General features: G+C 32.2%; 1 pseudogene; it reads right to left on the reverse strand.

The window, feature by feature from the left end:
• Positions 1–11,269: 11,269 nt before the first annotated feature.
• Positions 11,270–11,423, reverse strand: LOC126019500 (uncharacterized; annotated as a pseudogene).
• Positions 11,424–16,036: the final 4,613 nt, after the last annotated feature.

A 16,036-nucleotide genomic window follows, 5' to 3' on the forward strand; every position in this document is an offset into this window, starting at 1 on the left:
AAAATTTTCCTCAAATTCAGATAAAATCTAACAAGCATTAACATTTTGAGAAAAGACCAATGTAGTATATATTGAGCACTTAAAATATTTTATACATATAGTTTATTTTTCACAACTACCATATGAATATCATACTGTATATCTTCTTTATGAATAAATTAAGTCATAGAAATGAACATATCCTAACTTATGAATGTGAATGTCATTACCTTGATATGAATCTAGTTGATAAAACTTACTCTGAAGCCCTAGCACTATGCAAATTTGCCTCCAACCAACTAATTGAATCAAAGAATAATACTTTGCCAACAGGATTAAAGACAAATATGTAAATTAATGATTGTGCTGGTATATGTATATTCTTAAACTATATAATAATCCTATCATCTAATATATGACAAGTGAATGCACAATGTGTCATTGTAAGACATTACAAAGATCTGTACTTCACCTCAATTTGAAAATCAAAAAAAATACAAGTCAATCTATTTTATTAATGTTCTGTTTGCAAGTTTCCAATTTTGGGCTAACTTATTCTATATGTATTTGTCTCCACTTCTGCAAAATATTTGATGTTATTCATTTTAAGAGCCTCTACAGACTCATATGTAAACATAATCATATACAATGTTATTTCAAACCTAACTTGCAAGAGTTTTATATTACTTTTTAAATCAATAGTAACTTAAACAGACTGATTTTCAGAAATCAATTTAAAAATAACTATAGTGATCAGCATTTGTATCATGGCTAAAGTTTTATTTGAAGCATTTTGCATGCTGTTTTGAAAAACTCATAAAATCCCTTAGATTGTCTTTTTTCAATCATCATTAAGTCCTTTGATAGCATCTGAATTTATACTAATTTATGGGCCCCTGGTTTTAAGAAAGTTGTTCAACATACAAGAATAACAAAATCGTGTTTAGAAGGATGCAATTTCCGGGGCTGGAGAGATAGAATGGAGGTATGGCATCTGCCTTTCATGCAGAAGGACGGTGGTTCTAATCCCAGCATCCCATATGGTCTTCCGAGCCTGCCAGGAGCAATTTCTGAGCGTAGATCCCTGAATGCTGCCGGGTGGGTCCCCAAAACAAACAAACAAACAAAAACCAAACAACCCAAAAAAACAAAGAGAAGGGTACACTTTCCAACTTCATATATCTGCTTCCCTGTAGTTTCATCTCCAGAGATGAGACAGAAATTCAATCACAGGATCTGTTACATAATTAACATTGAACCTTGAAGGTTCATATTAGTTCTAGGGGCCAGTGAAATAGTACAAGGGTTAAGACACTTTGCCTTGTACTTGGCTCACTCTCATTAAATTCTTGGCAATGCATATTGGTCTATACTGCCAAGAATCATTTCTGAGCACAGAGCCAGGTCTAAGCCCTGACCACAACTAGATGTACCAAAAATTAATAAAAGAAAAAATTTCTTGAGTTTTGAAAACATTAATGCTCTAGAAAATTGGCATGCCTTGGCAGAAATATTTGGAGAAATACCTGGAGAGATATCCTAGGTATATCCTTTATATTTTCCATTTGGCAATATCAGAAGTTGTACTCTTTATAATAAAACGGGTATTGTAGGAACTAAAGAAGAGCAGTTAAAATTCTTACATTGCATTTGGTCAAATACGGTTCAATCACTGACACTGAATAATATAATCATTCAAATACTGTCAGGAAGTCTATCTATTAAATAGCTATATGTGGCCCCTGGCTAGTCACTGTGTGATGTCCCTTCAACAACAACAAAAAAGAATTATTAGTATTTTTTTTACTTTTGTGAAACATTTAGCATATTATTGAATCAAGAGAGCCCCCACATATAAAGTAGTTCAGAAATTAGCAGATCCTAAGTTTACTTCTTTTTGACATCAGATCTGAAAGACTATATAGAAGATGTTATTTTAATCCTATAGAATCTTCTACCAATTACCTATGTTACTATTAGAACTTGACTTTAGGATATCAGTTAGTGTCAGTGTCAGTTGTGTCAAAGTAGTGTTGAATAAAAGAATATATTGCTCTGACCTTCCCACCCAAACCTAGAGAACATAACAGAAAGAGAGCACTGAATCAGATTGCTCTAAAAAAAAAAGTTAATATGAGTTTAACAAAATGTGATACACTTCATCTGTACTTGTGATATTGAAATTCTTTCAACATTAAGAAATGTTATTTCATTTAGCCATGCACCTTTTCACCACATTTGGCTCCAAATGAATTGTTATCATTCCCAAAGTACTTTACTGATCTAGAAAATACAAGTAACTTAAGAAAAGGTTGTAGTTTGTGAAGTGAAATGAATTTATTAAGTATTTCTAAACAGCATGCTGGAAGCATGGGGCATGGATCATTAAACACTCACAGATAATGAGAACAAGGCTAAAGTGGTGCCATTGCTCTCTAGAGCTGCTGGGATCAGGTTGTCATATACAGAGCAAACAAAGATTTTGTTTCTTGGTGGAGTTACTAGAAGTGAGAGATTGACAAATAGTTTATTACTTTCAATATATTCTATTTGACAGTATTTTCCTCTTTCCCCAATCTCAAATTATTAAATTAATATATATAAAAAACAGTGAACAAGGAAAGGAAAGAAATAGCAACCTGTTAATAGTTATATCCAAACCTTTGACTCTAGGCAAAATTCATTATTAAGATTCAAATATAGTTTCAAGTAATTCTCACTTACTAGTAGTGCATTTTGAGATGTTAAAATTTATAATTGATTAACCTGATCTAAAAACATTATTATCCAATGTTTGGTAATCAAATATAGCAAATTCATAAAAGACTCTATAATGTTGATGTTATTCCTTTTACTTTCATAAAACATCTTCTTGACTTAATGTACCTATTAGACATAATGACTAATTATCTTTTCACATAAAATAATCGGTACTGTCTATCAATTTTTAGGAAGATAAAATAAAACAAGCACACAAGAAAAAAATTCTCATTATAGTTATCTGAGATAACTTTTAGTAGCAAGAGGTATTATTTATAGTTATAAAAGAGTGATGAAGGGCCATAGAAATGACATAGCAGGTAAGCAGACATTTGCCTTGCATGAAGCTTATCCAGCTTTGATCTTTCACATACCACATTGCCTCCTAGGTCCTGCCAGGAGTAATTCCTGAGGGCAAAGCCAGGAGTAATCCCTAAGCAACAACAGTTGTGTCAAAAAAAATCAAAACAGCAAAAAAAAAATGTAAACATATAAAGGTTTTAAAAATGTAAGAATACTGATAATAAAACTATTGCAAATAAAATATTAATGTAAATGTATTCATATTTATAGTTTATCATGAAAGTATACATATATACATATTTACTATATTAGTGGTAAGAATCAAAACTTGTGACCAATTCTTTATATAGGAAAACACTTTGGATTAATTTGGTTAGGGATTGAAATTTCTGAATTTCAGTGCAATTCTTAAGGTTAGCACTATAAATAACTAATTGTTTAAAATATAAGATTATTATCCAATATTAAATTATTTTTTAAATATCTTTATTTACACACCTTGATTACAAACATGATTGTAGTTAGCATTCTATCATGGAAAAAAAAACACCCCTTCACCAGTGCAACATTCCCACAACCAATGTCTCAAGTCTCCCTCCTCCCCATCCTACCCCCTACCTGTACTCTAGACAGGCTTTCTACTTCCTTCCTTCCTTCATTCACATTGTTATGATAGTTCTCAATGTAGTTATTTTTTTCTTCTTCTTTTTTTTTTTGGTTTTAGGGTCACACCCGGCAGTGCTCAGGGGTTACTCCTGACTCTATGCTCAGAAATCACTCCTGGCAGGCTCTGGGGACCATATGGAATTATGGGATGCCAGAATTCAAACCACCATCCTTCTGTATGTAAGGCAAACTGCCTTATCTCTATGTAATTATTTGTTAACTGCACTCATTACACTTTTTGGTGATCTTCATGTCGTGAGCTGGACCTTCTGGCCCTCCTCTCTTTTGTCTCTGAGAATTATTGCAAAAATGCCTTATTTTTCTTAAAACCCATAGATGAGTGAGACAATTCTGTATATATCTGTCTCCCTCTGACTTATTTCACTCAGCATAATAGATTCCATGTACATCCATGTATAGGAAAATTTTATAACTTCATTTCTCCTGACGGCTGCATAATATTCCAGTGTGTATATGTACCACAGTTTCTTCAGCCATTCATCTATTGAAGGGTATCTTGGTTGTTTCCAGAGTCTGGCTATTGTAAATAGCACTGCAATGAATATAGGTGTGAGGCAGGGATTTTTGTATTGTATTTTTTGTGTTCCTACGGTTTATCCCTAGGAGTGGTATAGCTGGATCATATGGAAGCTCAATTTCCAGTTTTTGGAGGAATCTCCATATCGCTTTCCATAAAGGTTGTACTGGACGACATTCCCACCAGCAGTGGATAAGAGTTCCTTTCTCTCCACATCCATAATTAAATTATATAAAATTATAAAAACTAAATTATATAAAAATCAACTTTAAGTTGCATAATATTTGGAATTTTCTCCTTAAATAACCACACTTATATAACAGCATATTTATTTTCTCATTCTATTAGGAGCATACTATATGCTTTGTATTCTCAGATATTATTTGATGCTTAAAGTGAGTGAGAAAAAGGGAACATTGAATATAATTCTGACGTTAGAGTTGAAAATGTTAAGTAAAATTTAGTAAATAAAATTTAAAACCTTGTTATTGTAAAATTGCAGCAGACCTATACTTAGAGCTCTGTTTTCTTCATTTAAAAATGAATCTATTAAATTCTATATGAATATTTAGTTTAAGTGAAAAATACAAAATATACATTTGCCCAAGATTGCAGATTTGATTCTACTAAATCTTTTCAATTATTTTGACTTCTTATCTTCTGATCCCAATGCCAATTATTATGAATAAATTAGCTAATTAGCACTATTCAGCTCATGCACAGTTTTGAAGAAGTAGAAATAAATACATTTATTATTTTCTTTTGGAAATTTCACATGTTAGATAATTCATTCGTACACATTAAATGCAAGTATCTAGTCCCATTACTATGACTTTACTAAGTCTGTCTGTACATTTTTTCCTAAAAATTTTAATACTAAGAGATCTGTCTACTGTAACACTCGCAGGAGCAAAGTCTTAGGGTAGACACCACTTTCTGTCTGGAGAACTGAATATTTTGGTTTTTTTTTTTTTTGGTTTTTGGGCCACACCCGGTGATGCTCAGGGGTTACTCCTGGCTGTCTGCTCAGAAATAGCTCCTGGCAGGCACGGGGGACCATATGGGACACCGGAATTCAAACCAACCATCTTTGGTCCTGGATAGGTTGCTTGCAAGGCAAACACCACTGTGCTATCTCTCCAGGCCCAGAACTGAATATTTTGAATGCATCATTCTAAACTAACTTTACCTAAAATAAAATCAAATTCAGAATTAATAAAATTTTCTTTATGTAAATAATTATCTAAGCATAACAGATAACGCTGAAATTTTTCAAAGTAACCCACTTTGGCAGTATCTGAAACAGCTATAATATTTCAAGATAACTGTAACAGAAAAGCATGTTAGTATAAAATGTTATCTTTATCCATTATATGTCAAATTAGTAAGGAAAGACCATAAAACTCTTCTTATCTTATCACAGTCAATCCATGAGCAGAGTGTGTCTAAAAGCAATTTCAAGAGATCAACATCAACAACTTATTTTCCTGCTGTGGACAATACCCAGAGAATATATAAAGCCCCAAAGGTATTCTAAAATTGTTTTTAAAAACAATAGAACAGAAACTTTAAAAAAATATCAATAAGAGAAAATAAAATAGAATAAAGCAGACAGGCTTTGTACTAAAGGTCAAACTATGAACAAAAGGCAAGAGAGCAAATACTAAAGAGTCAATATATTAACAATGACATAAACCAAATAAAAGCAATTTGACTAAATAAGCAACTTATGTTATTTATGGTATCATAGGATATAGAATCTGTTTAGGAATACAGACACCAAGAACAAGATGCCAGAAGGGTTCCAGCAAAAATAACCTAACTATAAAAAAACTTCAAGATACATAATCAGGGTAACAAAAGCTAAAGCTAAAGACAAAATATTGAAAGCAGTGAGATAAAAAAATTATATATGAAGGAATGTCCATAAAATACACAGCAAACCTAGCAAATTTGAAGGTAATGATGTGATTTCGTACAAAAAGACAAAAATAATCTATCAAGCTATTACACAGATTTGGATAAAGGATATAGAGCCTAATGGAAAAGCAGCAATCTATCAAATCCAAAAACTTGAAAGCAGTTTTTTGTTTGTTTGTTTTTGTTTTATTTTTGAGTTATACCACACAATGCTCAGGATACAATCCTGGCTTTACATGGAGGTATTAGTTATGGGAGGCTCAGAGGAAAATATGGGATGCCAGGGATCAAACCTAGGTGCATTAGTGCAAGGAAAGAGCCCTACCCAATATACTATTGCTCCAGTCACAACTTGAAACCAGATTGGCAAGAAATATTAAAGCTGCTTTAAAAGACAAGGCAAATATTTTAGCACTTTGTCATTAAGTATTGGCATTCATTAATGTTGATTATTATTCCTCTTTACTCCTAACTTATTAAATGCTTTTTTAACCTTTCATTAATAGATTAATGTTTCATTTTAACAATTATTCATTTATAGAATTGTATTATAATCTCCTCTTCTTAAGGAAGATAATTAATAAGTATGTATAGGGACTGAAGCAGTGGTCCAGTGGTAGAGCATTTGCCTTGCACTCAGCTGACCTAAGATAGACCATTGTTTGATCGCTGGTGTCCCATATGGTCCCCCAAGCCAGGAGCAATTTCTGTGCATATAGCCAGGAATAACCCCTGAGGGTCACCCGGTATGGCCCAAAACCAAAAAAATAATTGTCTATAATATGATATTTTCTAACATAAGCCCATATTCCCATTTTAGGATAAGCGACTTTTGTATTTTTAGAGACCTATTTACTTTTCCCTTTAAAATTGTCTTGCTTTGCATGCAGCCAACCTGGGTTAGATTCCTGACACCACATATGGTCCCTTAAGCCTAGTAAGAAGTGATCCCTGAGTTCACAGCTGGAAGTAAAACCTGAGTAATGCTTATGTGACTCAAAAACAAATAATTTTAATTAATATCTTATCACAAATTATTTTGAGTTTATCTTCTTGCTTTAAAACTATCATAACACATAAATGAAAGAGCATCTGAGAACACATAGTACTTATGTTTAAAAACTTATATGAGCCAAGAAAACCAATAATAACATAAATAAATGTTTTCTCAATATTCATTCAAAACATTTGGTTATCTGGGAAGAATTGAGTAAGTAAAACTGTACTTATTGTAATACACTCTAGGTATATGAGTATACTTTTGTTCTTGTTATGAAAGTTGAATTATACTTTTGAAATTCAGATTTCACCAAAAATGCCCTACAGAGTTTCGGTAAAAATTTAATAAATAACTGTCATAATAAATATTATATTTTTTCAAATTAATAATAATAAAAAGTAAAGATAAAATTTGATTTAAATATTTTGTTTATAATATAATTATTTAGATAATACTATTATAGTCAAAAAGATAAATTAATTGGGAGATTAGGTAGTCTAATATTCTTTTATATATATAATATATATATGAGTAAAATTTTTATTAAAGATTTATATTCAAAAAGTGGAACAAAAACTCATTTCTGGCATTACCAACAATACAGTTTAAGTTACTTAAAATACAGCAATATTTCCTAAATACTTATTTGTGTAATAAGCAAAAGAATGTAATTTTATTGTTTGTTTGTTTTTTTTTGGTTACACCTGGCAGTGCTCAGGGGTTACTCCTGGCTCTGCACTCAGAAATCGCCCCTGGGACCATATGGGATGCCGGGATTCGAACCACTGTCCTTCTACATGTAAGGCAAATGCCTTACATCTATCACTCCAGCCCCAGGAATGTAATTTTTTCTATACTTTTTATCATTAGAAGGAAAATGTTATTCCTATACTGCCAATAAACAGTTTAAAATAATGTATAATGATGAAATATATTGTATTTTCCTTCATTTAGGTTCTTATATGTGTCACAGTATAATCTTTTGAAAACCTAGAAATTGGTTAGAGTTTGGATTAATAACATTTTCCCAAGTGTCAGCAGATGATGAATGCCCCATCATTGAAATACACATTCAATTCAAGATGTGCTCAAAACCACAATACAAAAATGTAAACTCAAATAACTACATTTGGAGAATACTTAAAGGAAACCTTAAGTACACTTTTTTGAATTATAAGTAGACCCAGTTTGAAACAAAGTGTTTGCAGGGAGATATTGAACTTCTTAAAAATAGAGTTTAACCACTTTAGACCTTGAATTTCTCAAGTACAATTTAAGAAACTTGGATCTGATATTTCCTCCTATTTTCTCTAGTCATGATTGATCAGAAACTGGTGCTCTCTTGGGCAGCACATATAGTGATTCAACAAAACCTGCCAATTTTTTAGAATCTTAGACATAATTTTATTTTAGATGGTTTTATTACAAAAGCATAATGCAAAAGCTCAATAGCAGTTCTAATAAAATATCACATCCATTCACATATTAATAATCTTAAGTAAATAATATTTGTAGTTCACATACTATTTAAGTATATGGCCATATTTAATGTCAAAGTTGATATCTATATAATATTTTATATATTGACAATTTACCTAAATAATTGTGCATTATTATATTCTTTCATTCCTTTCTTCGTTCATTAGTTCCTTCCTTCCTTCTTTTTGACATTTATTTTCTAAAATTCCTAATGACAAAATTTTTCCTCTTTAAAAAAATTAGCTAAATAGTGTCTATTGGTTGTATAGGTAAATATGAGTCAACATTACCAATTATTAAGAGGATAAAGAAAGTGGGTAGTTACTGATTTCTTTTTTAAATTGATTAGCTAAGTAATTTGGTTTTAGGACTATACTATACCCAGCAGCATTCAGTGTTGTCTATTACACTCAGAAGTCCCTGATAATTGTGCTCAGAGGAACATAAGTGGTGCCAGGATTGAACTAGAGTACTATGCATACAAAGCAAATGCCTTTAATCCTCTACTTTATCTATGGCACCACATAACACTTTCTTTTAAGGGACTGATTAATTGATTAGATTATGCCAATATATGTTTGATTTTATCTAATGAAACGGCACAAATGCAAGGAGGATAAGAAACTAACAGTGCTTTCTAACTAATCTGTAATGCTGATTTGGCTTGGTTATTTTACAGATAGAAAACTTAAAGAACTAGAGGTGTCTGACTACATAATATTATTTTGTTGTTGTCATTTGTTTAATTAGTTATTTTTTATTTGGGACACTAAACCAAACTATCCTCAAGACTTATACTTTGTTTTGTATTCAAAAATAATTTCTAGCATTGCACTGGATCATATGAATTGCAGAATTTATTGAGGCAAGGCATATGTAAAATAACATGTCTTCAGTACTCTCCCCAACCCCAACTTCATTTTGATTAAAATCAAGTTTCTGGTACTTAGAAGAAAGTAAATCAGTACAAATGTCATAAAATTTTAAGTTACATTAGTTGTTGCTATTTTTTATAATGTATATATATATATTTTATTTTGGGACCACACCCAGTGGTGCTCAGGGGTTACTCCTGGCACTGTGCTCAGAAATTGCTCCTGGCGGGCTCAGGGGACCATATGGGATGTCAAGGACTGAACACAGGACCATCCTGGGTTGGCCACTTGCAAGGTAAACACAACCATATGTTATCATTCAGGTTCATTTCTTTAAAACCTTACAATATATGACATATCTGTTTTTTATAAAAAAAATCCTTTAATATTTTGGGTCTCTTACATAAATATAAAATTTACATATATATAGTTATAGTTTTTTTACTTTGAGAAAAGCAATATATAATCATATGTGATTTTAAGGAAACATTTTAAGAACAAGAAAGATAATTTACTGGTTATGAACTTTTTCTGCATGTGGTTGACACAGGTTCTATCGATAGGACTTCACATATTCCTCCAAGCCCTGTCAAGAGTGATCACTGAGCTCAGTCAGTGTAAGCTCTGTGCACAGCTGGGTGTAGTTGAAAAACAAAGGAGACAAAAAATTCAATTTTCCAATTATAGAAGCATATGTGTTTTTCTAACTGAAAAAATGCTATCACACTTAGCAGGGAAGAGTGATTGGTTAAACTGAACTTGAAAATCAATGAACACATTAGAAGCAGCATGAGGTGATACCTTGATTAAGACTTTTTATTTCTCTGAAATCTGTACCTAACCACATTAGCATCACGTAGATAAGTGAGTGTGAAAATTATAAAATTAGACTAGCTTAGTTCATAACAACCTAGTTTAAATCAATAAAAAGTCTTAATAAAATGTTTAAAATACCAAGTCTCTTTCATGCTATATAAATATATTTTCTAAAAAGCAAAATGTTGGTAGAGTGAAAAGAGTAGCATTCAGGATCTCAGATAAACTCTTATGTAGAATGCAATGAGTGTTTTCTCTTCCCTTTACTATAGCAAAAAAAAAAAAAAGTGTTTTCCAACAGTTCAGTCAAGTGAAATTGAAATCAGAGTGGTCGACATTTTAATAAATCCAGTTGTCTTATTTATATTGACTGTAAATTTTTAAGTTCCATGTTATATAAAATATGTTCTGTTTTTGTTCTCAGTCATTAACACTTTGTCTTAATAACCTAATTAGTGATATAGAACACATTTCTCATTTGATTCAATCATGTGACAAAAATTAATCAGAAATTCTTCATATAAATCAAAAGTATACTTTGTATCATACAAGGTTAAGGATGGTATTTTATATTTAAAAATTATGGTTAGATTGAGAATACAGTCTTGCATACAAACAACCTGGGTTCAAGCCCTGGCATTCCATATGATTTCCCAAGCCTACCAGGAGTAACCCCTAAATTCAGTAATTCCTAAATTCAGAACCATGAATAACCTCTCAAAAAACAATAAAAAAGATGTTTAGAGGCACTATAGAATTTTCCGGCAACAATTTCTAACTTTTCAGTCAAAATAATGGCAGCTTTCTTATTTCTTTTCTGAAATTCATGCTATACAATGGAATTATTTATAAATATTTTTAGTTCTTAAATATAAATTTATGTCCACTCATCAAATCACCGAGGATCTTTCATTCATCTATTTTTTTTTTTTTCAGGAGAGAGCACGAACACAGTCCTTCACTACCACGAATTATGCAGTCGAGTTTCCCACATTTGGGCAAATCGCAGGGGTCAGCACACCCGGTGAGCCTCGCCCCTGGGGAAATCACCTTCGTGATCATGGTATCTCTCCTGCCAGGTAAGTATCATATATTTATTTTTAATGTGCTATTATCTACAATAAATTAATGATGGTTTTCCTGTACATAATTCTAACACACCTATCACCATTGGCCTCACTCCCTGTCCCTCCATTCATTTAAATGTCCCTCCTTTTCAATCCCCTGCAAAATGCATATGCTGATTGATGTCAGTCAAAAACAACGATTGATACAGAATGAGGTTATTTTAATCCTCTCCATTTTCTTGTTTTTATTTGTTTGTTTGTTTTGGTTTTTTGTCCCAGCCCAGTGTCATTCAGAACTTGCTTCTCTGACTGTTCTCAGATATCATTACTGGTAATGCTCAGCAAATCATATAGGACGGTGAAAATGGAGTCCAGATTATTTGCATAGCAATTACATGCACTTACGTACTACTTCTCTGGCCTAGTATGTTCCATTCTAATCAAGATAATATATAATATTATCCAGTTAGTACCTATACGTTATTATACACTTGGTATTTTGGTATCCTGAAAGAAAGAAATGATACACGAGTATCATCTAGAAGTTTTTAGAAATTTAACATCTCTATTTACTCTTATACTAGACTTAGTATTTAGGTAAGTCTTCATTTTTACAAAATCTCTCAGAGAAAACACTACCGGAACATTTTTTTATAAAGAAAACCACACATATTGTTGGAGATAGTGACAACAAAGAGTAAATTTCAAATAGTGCATTAAATGAGAATTGTGATAGATGCTTCCAGAATACCTTTGGTATTTGGATTTATTTTTATAAAATAACCATTTCTTTTAAATCTTTTTATTTTATTGAAAAGCCTATTGATAATTTTTAGAGTTACCCAAATTTTCTAGGTTTAAGACTTTAAAGAGGGGCCTGAGAGATAGCATGGAGATAAGGCGTTTGCCTTTCATGCAGAAGGTCCGTGGTTCGAATACCGGCGTCCTATATGGCCCCCCGTGCCTGCCAGAAGCGATTTCTGAGCATAGAGCCAGGAGTAACCCTTGAGCACTGCTGGGTGTGACCCAAAAAACAAAAACAAACAAACAAAAAAAGACTTTAAAGAATGTTAAAGTGCAACCTTCACTTACTAAGAAAGATAAAAGCTCATAAAATGGTATACCTTTTAAAATTTTCAGACATAGATCAAAATGCTTTTTATACAGCATTAAAGAACTAAGCAATCATCACTGAGAAAATAAGCATTATAGAAAGTTTAGGGACCGGCGAGGTGGCGCTAGAGGTAAGGTGTCTGCCTTGCAAGCACTAGCCAAGGAAGGACCATGGCGTCCCATATGGTCCCCCCAAGCCAGGGGCAATTTCTGAGCGCTTAGCCAGGAGTAACTCCTGAGCATCAAACGGGTGTGCCCCCTTCCCCTGAAAAAAAAAACAAAACAAAACAAACAGACAGAAATAAAAAGCTTATTTTAGGAGTGATAGACGTTTTATTTTAGTGCAGAGTTCAAGACATTAGTTTCTGCATAATTGGAATAGATTTTCATTAACCTAAGACAGCATAACTGACTTTATACATAGGCGAGAGAAAAAAGGATTAAGTCGAAATACAAGAAATATTATCCTGTGTTTGAAATTGCCTTTGAGAAAGATGAGAACATCATGTTTTGTACCCTGTAATATTTCTTAATGTAAAGTAATCTGAGAACATATGCTTAAATACATCGTAAGACTATTTTTTTTTCTTTATTGAGTTTTAAATATCTATTTAAATTGAGTTCAATTAACTAGATGTTAGATATTGGTAAATTAACCTCTCTCGACTTTTCACTTTATAAATATGTGTGCAACAGTAATTACTGTGAGCCTGTACATAGAGAAAATAGTGTAATTGGGGTTTCTTACTTTGTTAAAAACAATTGAAGGTAATAAGAATCGATGTTGACATGTTGCTCTAAGGTCTATAAACTCCCTCTCTTGTGATGTGAAGAAAGTTAAACTGAGACTTATAAAAAATCCCAAGATTATAAATAAGCAATTAAATTATAGATAAATGTTATAGGTTTCTGTAATTTCTAATAAAGTTATAGCCAACAGAGAAAATCTCTTGTTCATTATTTCTCTTTTGTACTGTCTTTAAAGAGATTTCATAAATGTCATCTTAAAACAGATAGAGCATTATTATTTATTGGCAGATATAAAGGGAGTCCTTACAAATAAGTTATTTCTTTTTTTTTTTTTTGGGGGGGGGTTTTGGGCCACACCCGGTGACGCTCAGGGGTTACTCCTGGCTATATGCGCTCAGAAGTCGCTCCTGGCTTGGGGGACCATATGGGACGCCGGGGGATCGAACCGCGGTCCGTCTCCTAGGCTAGCGCAGGTAAGGCAGGCACCTTACCTCCAGCGCCACCGCCCGGCACCACAAATAAGTTATTTCAAACTACATGCAATTAATGTTTAAATACTGTATTATATTATAAATAATTTGTAATTTTAAGCTTTCTACTTTATTATTTTGTTATACTGAGGTTATTTTTATAACATTTTACTAAATTTTAATTTTATAATGATACTTATCCAATCTGCTTTGTATTGATTAATTTTGGTACGTTTTAAAAATATATTGTACTGTTATAGAAGTATTTTATGATATGCAAATACTAATTTTACATTCATATTTAATACATGTATATTTAATATTTTGAGTAAATATTTTATAGTTCATAGAACCTACAAGAAAGCAGGGAAATGTGAATCTTGCCTATATATGTTATTAAATGTCTAAACAATAAGATCTACCATCTGTATGATACATTATGGTATGTTATAGAATTTTGCAATTGCTTTTGATACCTATGTTTTCTTTTTAATTGTTTAAAAGTTGCTGTTTCTTTAAAGTTATTGGCAAATACAAATGCAGGAAGGTAAACTTTAAAAACTTTATACATAAATAGCCAAAATAATCATTTAACAAGATCAAATTTTCACCATTTAAGATGAACAAAAATGAAATAAAATAAATAATAGTGCTAAGGCCATTTGAAAACAATTTCGATTTTTGTCTTGGGTTTGGTATATATGTGACTCAAACTCCTACTCCTATTTCATCTGCAGGCAGGCTTGAGAATTCATTTTCAGAATTATGACCCGAAGCACTCCATCACACTATGAAATATCCCATCAACTTCACTTCTATATATCTAATGAGGCAAGAAGATAGAATAATTTGTTCTGAATAATTTACAACTATGAGTTGGCCCAAAAATGTTTTTCTTCTTAAACTTGTTAGAATTTTCTCTTGTTCACAAAATTATAATATATTATAACTATTTTACTTTGAGTAACTAATGCAAGTTATGAATTTTCTTACATCAAAAATATACATACTAAAAATACTACTTTTCTTTGTCTTTACCATTTCCAGAAGTGCAATGACCCCCTTGTAGCAGGCCAATACTACTGATAATACTAAAAATATTCATTTTCCATAAAATGTAAACATTTATTATGTTTCCAGATCACAGAAAATATACAGGAGTTATGAAGCATACTTTGCAAACAGCTGACTGTGAGGCAATATTTGCCACTGCCTGAAATGAAATTATTATAGATGTAGCCGAATAGGAGCCCTTCCAGCTGCATGGGGTGAATCCTGGTAATCTGAGGCACTTCATAACTTGAGGAGCATCACATTTTTTTTTTTGACTCTTGCATTGAGTCATAAGCCAAGTTAAACAGAAATTGTTGGGAGAGAAACTTGGACCACCTTGATGCCACTTAGGAGACCAATAAAAAAAAGAATCACCAAGTTGTAATTTGTTTGAATATATTTAACTCTAAGTTTTTTTTTTTACTTGGGATACATAAAAAGGTTTATGATTACTTAATGACATTTATAGGTTGACAGGGACCTAAATGAAAAGAAACTGTGTATCATTAAATCAATTTGCCATAAGTAAAATAATAGAAACAAAATTTAAGTTTCTCTGACACTTACTTCTGCTCATAAAATATCGCAAAATTCTAAACATCCAAAAGTATTCTAATAGTGAATACATGTATGTATTCATTCATTCATTCATATCTTTTTGTCTATTTTCAGCCTATTTTTTGAGACAGGGCTGCAAGCAAAATTTATGCTTACAATCAGGGCACAGGGCAGGAAGCCACCCCAGGCAGGAAGCCACCCCAGGCAGAATATCCTTCCATCAGAAGATACACTAACATGTACACAAACAAAACACAAGCATACATACTTATTCATGACCTGAAAATTTAGAAGTACCAATAAGCCTAACACATGTTTGGGATGGGGGAAAATACCAGAGTACCAAGACTACAATCTGACAATCACAAGTAAAACTTAAAAAACTCCACACAATGAAGCCTGGTCAAGATTTTTGTTTTGATTAAATCAACATTATGTAATAGTATGCATTTTAACAAAACTATGCTTATTAAGTGCCTGCTGCAAGTTAATAGCACAATTAAGTGGTGGTTTTAAATAGCCTTATTTTGTTTACTTTGATTTGAAATGTGACTGTAGTAACTCTTTATTTTCCTCCTGGCTATGCGCTCAGAAATTGCCCCTGGCTTGGAGGACCATATGAGATACTGGGGATCGAACCCAGGTCGGACCTGGGTCAACAGTTGTAAAGCAAATGCCCTTCCACTGTG

Source organism: Suncus etruscus, chromosome 9 (genome assembly GCF_024139225.1).
Source record: "Suncus etruscus isolate mSunEtr1 chromosome 9, mSunEtr1.pri.cur, whole genome shotgun sequence".
NCBI lineage: Eukaryota > Metazoa > Chordata > Mammalia > Eulipotyphla > Soricidae > Suncus > Suncus etruscus.